This window comes from Penaeus monodon, chromosome 35 (genome assembly GCF_015228065.2).
Source record: "Penaeus monodon isolate SGIC_2016 chromosome 35, NSTDA_Pmon_1, whole genome shotgun sequence".
NCBI lineage: Eukaryota > Metazoa > Arthropoda > Malacostraca > Decapoda > Penaeidae > Penaeus > Penaeus monodon.
The window spans coordinates 1,454,653-1,467,116 of record NC_051420.1 but is presented as its reverse complement, the minus strand read 5'-3'; the positions used below and the strand labels follow the sequence as shown (position 1 = coordinate 1,467,116).

The 12,464-nt window shown below is 41.9% G+C and overlaps 1 protein-coding gene across 1 annotated transcript in view; it reads left to right on the top strand.

Annotated features, from left to right (window-relative positions):
• The window catches only part of LOC119594964 (protein bicaudal C homolog 1-like), a gene marked incomplete at its 3' end in the record, with an annotated part of 40,730 nt that overhangs the window by 23,067 nt on the left and 5,199 nt on the right, over positions 1–12,464 (top strand).

Genomic DNA, 12,464 nt, shown 5'->3' with positions numbered 1-12,464 from the left:
AATGCAGGAAGGAAGAATGGGGAAATTTGTGATTGACAAAGGGAGGGCATGTAATGTTGATGTCTTTCGATGACTTAAACTTCATTAAAATGCATGTATGCTTGTATGTGTATGATGTACAAGTGCTCCCTCTTGTGAGTGTGAGTCGAGTTCACGCACGCTCACGCAAATAAACATTTGCCCCTCTGACACACTCGCCCCTCCCCTCCCCTCCCCGCCCTTCCCCTCCCCTCCCCGCCCTTCCCCTCCCCTCCCCGCCCTTCCCCTCCCCACCCCTCCCCGCCCTTCCCCTCCCCTCCCCACCCCTCCCCGCCCTTCCCCTCCCTTCCCCTCCCCTCCCCACCCTCTCCCTCCCTTCCCCTCCCCTCCCCTCCCCTCCCCTCTCTTCCCTCCCTCCCCTCTCTTCCCCTCCCCTCCCCTCTCTTCCCCTCCCCTCTCTTCCCCCCTCCCCTCTCTTCCCCTCCCCTCTCTTCCCCTCCCCTCTCTTCCCCTCCCCTCCCCTCCCCTCTCTTCCCCTCCGATCCCCTCCCCTCTCTTCCCTCGATCCCCTCCCCTCTCTTCCCTCCCCTCTCTTCCCTCCACACCAGACAAGGGCACAGACAGATACCCTCCCCCCACTCCCTCCCCCTCCCTCTCTCTCTCCCTCTCTGTCTCTCTCTCTATCTCCTCCCCTCTCTCTCTCTCTCCCCCCCTCTCTCTCTCTCTCTCTCTCTCTCTCTCTCTCTCTCTTCTCTCTCTCTCTCTCTCTCTCTCTCCCAACAGAGACAGACGCAAACACAGACAGACTCGGTCACGGATACCCCTGACAGACTGACGCACACGCAGATACTTTCTCTCCAACAGACAGACGCAGGCACAGGTACACGGATACCCACTCCTCTCAACAGGCAGAAGCAGATACACACACACACACAGATGTAGATACACCTTAACACGTAGACACGGCTGTAGACACGAATATACCGATACCTCCTCCGCCCAAAACTCACTCTCTCTCTCTCTCCTCTCTCTCTCACTCTCTCTCTCTCACACACACACACACACACACACACACACACACACACACACACACACACACACACACACACACACACACACACACACACCTTCCCTCCTCCCCTCAGCAGGAACAGGCACAGATGCAGACACACAGGCTCACCGATACCATTCCTCCCACAAAAGTCCTGCAGATGCTCCCCTCCCCCCCCCCCCACCCTCCGCAAGAGTCCTGCAGATGCTCCCCTCCCCCTCCCCCCCCACCCTCCGCAAGAGTCCTGCAGATGCTCCCCTCCCCTCCCCCCCCCACCCTCCGCAAGAGTCCTGCAGATGCTCCCTTCCCCCCCCACCCTCCGCAAGAGTCCTGCAGATAACCCCCCTCCCCAACGAACACGTATTTCGTTATTAATTTTTATTTCTAACCTTTTCTACACCCAGATTTACAGTTCTACACTCGTACCTTCTCCCACACCCAGGCCCCAACAACAAAGAAACTTCAGAATGTGTATAGGATCCCAATATACATCTCATCATATAACTCCCCTAGAATGACTGTTAAATACCCAGATGCTTCATAAAAAAATTGCTTTTCGATATAGATGGAGCATTCCAGAGTAAAGGGGATGGGGTAGATAAGGGCCTTTTATCATCAGTGATAAGATAGAAAGATTAGGTCCTGTTCCCTCTGTTCAGTCGTACCCGGGTTCAGTGCGGGTGCGGTGCGCTTTAAAGGTACTGAGGTGGATTTGGTCGAGGTGGAAGCGTGTAAAAAAAATTTGTTTACTTGTGTTACTGATCTGTTTACTTGTGTTCTGTAGTGATCTAATATTCCATTTTTTTATAAGGCCTTTTATCTAATAATGGTGATCGTGATGAAACTAGTCCAATACCCCAAGAGATAAGTGAACATCGATAAATACACCTGTTTCAAAATAGCACACGTTTCACATGTAATTATTTATACGCTGAATTAAAACGCAATGTCTTTTCGTAGGCAAAGGAAAAGAAACTGACCTTGAAAGTACTGTATAATGGAACAGTGTCCCGAAAAAATGACCGAAAATGACCCAGATCTTACGGTGATCTTGAGCTTCGAGAAACTTTTTTGAAAAAAAAAAAAAATGGTAGTAACTACGAGCGAGCGGGACTTTCCTCCATCGTCGAATGTGGACTGACATGATCTCTTTTTTGTGTGTGGAAATTTAGTCTGAAAAAGTGACATGCGAGATGGACATTCTGGCGGGAGATGTGGAATTGTTCTTCCTCCTGACGAAGAAGGTTTTGGTACCATTCTTATGACAGGCAAGGCTCAGGGTATGAATGAGAATGGGTATTATTAGAGCACAGGGAACGTATTTGACCAGTTTCGACAATATACAAAGTGCACGTGTGTGTGTGTGTGTGTGTGTGTGTGTGTGTGTGTGTTTGTTTGTTTGTTTGTTTGTTTGGTTGTTTGGTTGTTTGGTTGTTTGGTTGTTTGGTTGTTTGGTTGTTTGTTTGTCTGTTTGTTTGTTAGGCGAAACTGGCCAGGTACATCTCGTGCCGTGAAGATATTCATTCTCGACATTCGTCTCAGTGAGCAGTTTTTGTGCATGGCGTTTAGAGAGTATATTTAGGGAACACTCGTACTTGTATAGGGATGATTATGACCTGCTTGTACAGGCAGAATATGGACCTAGTAATTAGGCGATTATGACCTCGTAGAGGCGGGATTTTGCCATTATTGGGTGGGCATAATGACCTACATTTATTGGTTTGGCTATGGCGACGACCTGCTGGCACAGAGGGTTGGCTATGGCGACGACCTGCTGGCACAGAGGGTTGGCTATGGCGACGACCTGCTGGCACAGAGGGTTGGCTATGGCGACGACCTGCTGGCACAGAGGGTTGGCTATGGCGACGACCTGCTGGCACAGAGGGTGCTATGGCGACGCCCTGCTGGAAACAGGGGGTTTGGCTATGGCGACGACCTGCTGGCACAGAGGGTTGGTCACACTTGACCCCCTGTGTGTAGGGTAGGCTGTATGGCTGGTGTGTGACCCGCTGGGGTGTATGAAAGGTTCTGCTGTAGGGATGGCCCTGATGTTACATGCATGCCCTCGGAACTAATTAGAACAGCCAGCATGCAATGAGTGGAGGCCGAACATATATCTCTAAAGTGAAATTTACTATGTCATATTTTTTTCATTGATAAGAGCATACTATCAGCTGATGTTGATGCACTGAAGCAGTTATATTTATATTACTTTTAGATTATCTGTGCCTAATTTTGTGTGCATGTATGTACACAATGTGTATGTATATAAAGTGTATGTGTGTGTGTGTGTGTGTGTGTGTGTGCGTGTGCGATGGTAGAAAAGAAATCTAGACAAACTTGTTCATTGTGAGGAGCTCTTTTAGTCAACCTGTTTTGTGTTTAGCGGTTTTTTATTGTTTCTTAAATATTTCTGGATAAGTGCTGGCAACTAGACCGCTGTGTTAGGAGAGACCTCTTCAGTAGCGTGCGTGGCAGCTGGTCGCCAAAGAGGGAAAGTCTTTGGGCTTGAGTATAGGGGTGGTCTTGATGAGGTGATAAGAGGTTTTGTTTGGAGGGCTTGAGTTGGTTGTTTATCTAGTAACAGATCGTTAGTATAAAGAATGATTAAATTTTGACTCTCCAGAAAGTTGTGCAGCTGGCTTAACCCGTTGAGTCACAACTATGAAATAACAAAAAACATAGTGCTGTGTTTATGCAAATTCTATTTGTAATATTTTTTTAAATATAAATCGCCAACATAATTGGTTTAATACAAAGGCAGTTGATATCCTGAACTAGAATGAAAAAATTTTTGTCACCTGTCACCCCGCGCTGAGATAGCTGTGTTGTGGGGGGGGGGGGGGGAGTGATAAAACATCGACAGTGTTCTTAAATACTTTTTTCACATTATCTTAAGGTGGCAGTTTAGTGTGAGGGTTTTATGGTTATTTCCCGCGGTTTACACTAGGATTTCTTTGGCGGCTTGCCAGAATATTGGCTGTAGTCATTTCCATAGTCTGTACATAGAAGCCATCAAAGGTAGTATGCTTTTTATATTGTTTTAGGTCAGCTTCTTTGCAGAGGTCGACGCGAAAATTAATGGAAAAAAAAAAAAAAACTCAGGATGTAAAGAAACGGATAAAGATTGCGTTTGAACAGAAAAAGCGTGTACGCAGATTAAATGTAACCATAAGAACAAAAGCAATACCTAGCCCCCGGACAGTGGTAACGTGTCGGCCTCTCATCCGAGGGGTCGGCGGTTCGCGCCCCGCCCAGGCGCGAGAAGTTGCAATTGTCGCCTGGATATTACTGCTGTGGCTGGGCACCACGGCGGGCAAGGACTCGGTTCAGCCGAGTCAGCACCAGCTGACACACGTGAGCGAGTCGGCATTAGTCGACACAGGCCGGGCTCCCCTCATGGCATAGCCCGGGCGAGGCTAAGCTTCGCATATCAGACTTATCCTTAAGAACAAAATGACGTTTCGATCCTATCCAGGGACCCTCTCTGGGCGGAGGAGTACAGATCGAAATAGCGGTTAATTGATATTAACGTTTCGTCCTAAAAGTTGCCAGTGGATATGAAACGTCAGGTTTATTGCTGTTACTGTAGCTGCATTTCAGGGGAGGTTAAATATGAGGTAAAGGGAACTGCATAACGATACGAACGTAGATGAGGACAAGCAAGCAAGGACATACAGATATAGGGTGTAAAGGCGAGAGAGAGAAAAAAAAGTTACAAGGTTGAAACGGGGTTCGAAGTGGTTGACAGAAGTAATATTCAAGATCTAAAGTTCTATCTTATCTGTTACCCAGTAAAACTATAAAAGGATAAGATCAGAAAGTAAAAGTATTTCGGTTAATTGACTTTTGGTAATGTATAACCCACAGATTTAAAAGGCAATTTATAGTGACTTAGATGCATGATAGTCTTAGTCTTGCGTAACAAACGAAAACCAAAAAGCATAATTAGTTTAATAGAATTTGTTTTCTTCACAGGCACATAAAGGTAGAGGCAGGTCAGGTCAGGGGTCACACAGTCTGAAGGAAAGCTCAGCAGTGGAACTTATTGACGACATACTTAGTTGTCTGTGATGTGTACTTTTTATTCCAATAAGTTATCTTTTCCCTTTTCCGAACTTGTGAAGAGTGCTTCAGACAAAACAATAGACTATCAGTAACGAAGGAATTCGTATTATAACCTTTTTTTCGATCCTGTGTTAGCAGTGTATAGTTTTAGGAGGTTTAGTCACGTTTTTTTGTGTGTTTAATTTGATTATATATGTAAGCTTGTAGTGGCTGTGTCCATGTATGTGTTTGTAATGACTGTGTATTTGTATGTATGTATGTATGATTAACTTAGTATGCCGTGACTTACGTAGGTATTTATGATTGTAGGTATGTGTGCATTACCTTAGCATGTATACATAACTGGTGTTTTTCTGTGTTCATATTTGTGTGTGTGTGTTTAGGAATGATTGTATCACTTCTTTTGTATGTGTGCATGTATGACTGTGACTGTATGTATGTATGTGTATATATATTATTTATATAGTATAATATATAATATATATATTATATAAAATATATAATATATTGTATATAATATGTGCAATGTATACATGTAATGTATACATATAATACAAGTAATATATACATATAATACATGTATTATGTACATTTTTACATTATATATATATATATTATATTTATTTATATATATATTATATTTATTTATATATATATTATATTTTTTATATATAAAATATATCTATATATATATATATAATATATATATATAATGATATATTATATTTAAAGATATATATATAATGTATATATATATATGTATATTATATTTATATGTATATAGATATTTTATTATAGAAATATAATATATTTTTATATATTAAATAATAATTTTATATATAATATTATAATATATATATAAATATATAATATATATATAAAATATATATATATATATATATATATATAATATTATATATATACTAATATATTATAAAATAATATATAAAATATATATATATATATAAAATTATAATATATATATATATATTTTTTATTTTTTATATATATATATGATATATTATTTACTATATAATATATATATGTTTTATTATATATATATTATATATATATAGATATTTTATTATATATATAATATATATATAATATATTATATATAATATCTATATAATATATATATATATATATTTATATAATATATATATTATATTTTTTATTATATATAAATAATAATATATATATTATTATATATTATAATATCTATTATATAATTTTATAATATCATTTTTAATTTTAAATATAATATATATTATATATATAAATATAAAATAATATTATTTATTATATTTTAACAATATATATATATATATATATATATATATTAATATACAATATATATATAAATATAAATTTTACTATAATATATAAATATAATATAATATATATAATATAAATATAATATAAATATAATATACCATATAAATATAATATACATATATATTATACATTATTTAAAATTTACATTATATATTATAAAATTTAATATATATTAAAATATATATATATATATATATTATATTTTAAAATAAAAAAAATTAATATATATAAATAAATATAATATATATATAAATAAATATAATATATATATATATAATGTAAAAATGTACATAATACATGTATTATATGTATATATTACTTGTATTATATGTATACATTACATGTATACATTGCACATATTATATACAATATTATATATTTTATATAATATATATATTATATATTAACTATATAAATAAAAATATATACACATACTTTACATACAGTCACAGTCATACATGCACACATACAAAAGAAGTGATACAATCATTCCTAAACACACACACACAAATATGAACACAGAAAAACACCAGTTATGTATACATGCTAAGGTAATGCACACATACCTACAATCATAAATACCTACGTAAGTCACGGCATCTAAGTTAATCAAAACATACATACATACAAAATACACAGTCATTACAAACACATACATGGACACAGCCACTACAAGCTTACATATATAATCAAATTAAACACACAAAAAAACGTGACTAAACCTCCTAAAACTATACACTGCTAACACAGGATCGAAAAAAAGGTTATAATACGAATTCCTTCGTTACTGATAGTCTATTGTTTTGTCTGAAGCACTCTTCACAAGTTCGGAAAAGGGAAAAGATAACTTATTGGAATAAAAAGTACACATCACAGACAACTAAGTATGTCGTCAATAAGTTCCACTGCTGAGCTTTCCTTCAGACTGTGTGACCCCTGACCTGACCTGCCTCTACCTTTATGTGCCTGTGAAGAAAACAAATTCTATTAAACTAATTATGCTTTTTGGTTTTCGTTTGTTACGCAAGACTAAGACTATCATGCATCTAAGTCACTATAAATTGCCTTTTAAATCTGTGGGTTATACATTACCAAAAGTCAATTAACCGAAATACTTTTACTTTCTGATCTTATCCTTTTATAGTTTTACTGGGTAACAGATAAGATAGAACTTTAGATCTTGAATATTACTTCTGTCAACCACTTCGAACCCCGTTTCAACCTTGTAACTTTTTTTTCTCTCTCTCGCCTTTACACCCTATATCTGTATGTCCTTGCTTGCTTGTCCTCATCTACGTTCGTATCGGTATGCAGTTCCCTTTACCTCATATTTAAACCCTCCCCTGAAATGCAGCTACAGTAACAGCAATAAACCTAAACGTTTCATATCCACTGGCAACTTTTAGGACGAAACGTTAATATCAATTAACCGCTATTTCGATCTGTACCCCTCCCCCCAGAGAGGGTCCCTGGATAGGATCAAAACGTCATTTTGTTCTTAAGGATAAGTCTGATATGCGAAGCTTAGCCTCGCCCGGGCTATGCCATGGGGGGAGCCCGGCCTGTGTCGACAAATTTGCCGACTCGCTCACGTGTGTCAGCGGGTGCTGACTCGGCTGAAACCGAGTCCTTGCCCGCCGTGGTGCCCAGCACAGAAATTTAATATCCAGGCGACAATTGCAACTTCTCGCGCCTGGGCGGGGCGCGAACCGCCGACCCCTCGGATGAGAGGCCGACACGTTACCACTGTCCGGGGGCTAGGTATTGCTTTTGTTCTTATGGTTACATTTAATCTGCGTACACGCTTTTTCTGTTCAAACGCAATCTTTATCCGTTTCTTTACATCCTGAGTTTTTTTTTTTTTTTCCATTAATTTTCGCGTCGACCTCTGCAAAGAAGCTGACCTAAAACAATATAAAAAGCATACTACCTTTGTGGCTTCTAGTACAGACTATGGAAAAGACTACAGCCAAAATTCTGGCAAGCCGCCAAGAAATCCTAGTGTAAACCGCGGGAAATAACCATGAAACCTCACACTAAACTGCCACCTTTAAGATAATGTGCAAAAAGTATGTTAAGAACACTGTCGATGTTTTATCACTCCCCCCCCCCCCCCCCACACACACAGCTATCTCAGCGCAGGGTGACAGGTGACAAGATTTTCATTCTAGTTCAGGATATCAAACTGCCTTAGTATTAAACCAATTATGTTTGGGGATTATATATATTAAAACTATTACAAATAGAATTGCATAAACACAGCACTATGTTTTTTTTTATTTCTGTTGTGACTCAACGGGGTTTGCCAGCTGCACAACTTTCTGGGAGTCAAAATTTAATCATTCTTTATACTAACGATCTGTTACTAGATAAACAACCAACTCAAGCCCTCCAAACAAAAAACCCCTTATCACCTCATCAAGACCACCCTATACTCAAGCCCAAAGACTTTCCCTTTTGGCGACCAGCTGCCACGCACGTACTGAAGAGGTCTCTCCTAACACAGCGGTCTAGTTGCCAGCACTTATCAGAAATATTTAAGAAACAATAAAACCGCTAAACACAAAACAGGTTGACTAAAAGAGCTCCTCACAATGAACAAGTTTGTCTAGATTTCTTTTCTACCATCGCACACGCACACACACACACACACACACACACACATACACTTTATATACATACACATTGTGTACATACATGCACACAAAATTAGGCACAGATAATCTAAAAGTAATATAAATATAACTGCTTCAGTGCATCAACATCAGCTGATAGTATGCTCTTATTTAATGAAAAAAATATGACATAGTAAATTTTACTTAGAGATATATGTTCGGCCTCCACTCATTGCATGCTGGCTGTTCTAATTAGTTCCGAGGGCATGCATGTAACATCAGGGCCATCCCTACAGCAGAACCTTTCATACACCCCAGCGGGTCACACACCAGCCATACAGCCATACCCTACACCACAGGGGGTCAAGTGTGACCAACCCTCTGTGCCAGCAGGTCGTCGCCATAGCCAACCCTCTGTGCCAGCAGGTCGTCGCCATAGCCAACCCTCTGTGCCAGCAGGTCGTCGCCATAGCCAACCCTCTGTGCCAAACAGGTCGTCGCCATAGCCAACCCTTGTGCCCGCAGGTCGTCGCATAGCCAACCCTCTGTGGGCCCGCAGGTCGTCGCCATAGCCAACCCTCTGTGCCAGCAGGTCGTCGCCATAGCCAAACCAATAAATGTAGGTCATTATGCCCACCCAATAATGGCAAAATCCCGCCTCTACGAGGTCATAATCGCCTAATTACTAGGTCCATATTCTGCCTGTACAAGCAGGTCATAATCATCCTATAAAATCGATTTTCCCCAAAATATACTCTCAAAAACCCCTGCAAAAAAACTGCTCACTGAGACGAATGCCGAGAAGAATTTTTCACGGACGAATGTACCTGCCAGTTTGCCTAACAAAAAAACAACAAACAAAAAACCCAAAAACCAACAACCAAAACCAAAAAACCCAACAACCAAAACAAACAAAAAACAAACAAAACACAACACCACACAACACCCCACACAACACTGCCTTTGTATATTGTCGAAACGGTAAAAATACTTTCCCTGTGCTTAAAATACCCATTCTATTCATCCCCTGACCCTTCCCTGTCAAAAGAATGGTCCCAACCTTTTTCTCGGAGGAAGAACAATTTCCACATCTCCCCAGAATGTCCTCTCGCATGTCACTTTTTCAGACTAAATTTCCACACACAAAAAAAGATCAGTCAGTCCAAATTCGACGAGGGAGGAAAGTCCGCTCGCTCGTATTATACCATTTTTTTTTTTTCAAAAAATTTTCTCAAGCTCAAGATCCCCGAAAGATCGGGGTCTTTTTGGGTCTTTTTTTGGGGCCTGTTCCTTTATACAGTACTTTCAGGTCATTTTTTTTCCTTTGCCTACGAAAAACATTGCTTTTTAATTCGGTATAAAAAAATTTACATGTAACGTGTCTATTTGAAACGTGTATTTATCGATTTCACTTATCTCTTGGGGTATTGGACTATTCATCACGATCACCCTTATTAGATAAAGGGCCCTTTTAAAAAATGGAAAATTAATCACTACAGAACACAAATAAACAATCATAACCCAAAAATAAAAATTTTTTTTCACGCTTCCCCCCGACCAAATCCCCCCAGTACCTTCAACGCGCCCGACCCGCACTGAACCAGGGTACGACTGAACAGGGGAACGGACCCAACTTATCTATCTTATCACTGATGTAAAGGCGTTATCTACCCCTCCCCTTTTCCGGGAAAGCTCCATCATACGAAAAGCAATTTTTTATGAAGCTCTGGGTATTTAAAACTTCTAGGGAGTTATATGATGAGATGTATATTGGGGTCCCATACACATTTTTGAAGTTTCTTTGTTGTTGGGGGCCCGGGGGGGGAGAAGGTACGAGTGTAGAACTGTAAAACTGGGGGTAGAAAAGGTTTTGAAAAAAAAATTAATAAAGAAAAACGTGTTCGTTGGGGAGGGGGGTTATCTCAGGACTCTTGCGGAGGTGGGGGGGGAAAGCACTGCAGACTCTTTCGGAGGGGGGGGGGGGAGGGGAGGGGGGGCATCGCAGGGTTTTTGCGGAGGGTGGGGGGGGGGGGAGCATCGCTGGATTTTCGGAGGGGGGGGGGGGGGGGAGGGGGGATCTGCAGGGCTCTTGCGGAGGGGGGGGGGGAGGGGGGGGGAGCATTGCGGACTTGTGGGAGGAATGGTACGGTAGCCTGGTGTCTGCATCTGTGCCCGCCTCTGGGGGGGGAGGGAAGGGTGTGTGGGTGTGTGTGGTTTTGTGTGTGTGTGTGGTGTGTGTGTGTGTGTGGTGTGTGTGTGTGGTGAGAGAGAGAGAGTGAGAGAGGGAGAGAGAGAGAGAAAGAGTTTGGCGGAGGAGGGATGGATTTCTGTCTACAGCCGGTCTACGTGTTAAGGGGTATTACATTGGTGTGGTGGTGATCTTTCGCCTGTTGAGAGGGGTGGGGATCCGGGACCCGTGCCTGCGTCTGTCTGTTGGAGAGAAAAATCTGCGGGGCGTCAGTCGTCAGGGGGATCCCTGACCGGTCTGTCGTGTTTGCGTCTGTCTCTGTTTGGGAGGAGAGAGAGAGAGAGAGAGAGAAGAGAGAGAGAGAGAGAGAGAGAGAGAGAGAGAGAAGGGGGGGAGAGAGAGAGAGGAGGGGGAGAGAGGGAGAGAGAGAGGAGGAGAGAAAAAGAGGAGATGAGAAGAACAGGGGGGAGAGAGAGGGAGGGGGAGGGGGTGGGGAGGGTATCTGTCTGTGCCCTTGTCTGGTGTGGAGGGGGAAAAGAGGGGGGGAGAGAGGGGAGGGGATCGAGGGAAAAGAGGGGAGGGGTCGGAGGGAAGAGAGGGGAGGGGATCGGGGGGAAGGAGGGGAGGGGATCGGAGGGGAAGAGGGGGAGGGGATCGGAGGGGAAGAGGGGGGGGAGGGGAGAGAGGGGAGGGAGGGGAGGGGAAGGGAGGGAGGGGAAGGGAGGGGAGTGGGAGGGGGGGGAAGGGAGGGGAGGGTGGGGAGGGGAGGGGAAGGGGGAGGGGAGGGGTGGGGAGGGGAGAGAAGGGGAGGGGAGGGTGGGAGGGGAAGGGGGGGGGAGGGGGAAGGGCGGGGAGGGGAGGGAAGGGCGGGGAGGGGAGGGGAGGGGGGGAGGGGAGGGGAAGGGCGGGGAGGGGAGGGGAAGGGCGAGTGTGTCAGAGGGGCAAATGTTTATTTGCGTGAGCGTGCGTGAACTCGACTCACACTCACAAGAGGGAGCACTTGTACATCATACAATACAGCATACATGCATTTTAATGAAGTTTAAGTCATCGAAAGACATCAACATTACATGCCCTGCTCTGTCAAGTCACAAATTCCCATTCATTCGCTTCCTGCATATCACCAACTCGTGTGTGTTTTCATACATGCGTACATAAATATATATACGTTTGGTATATTAATGCATGTTAATAATTACGTGCCCCCCCCCCCAACAAAACATTT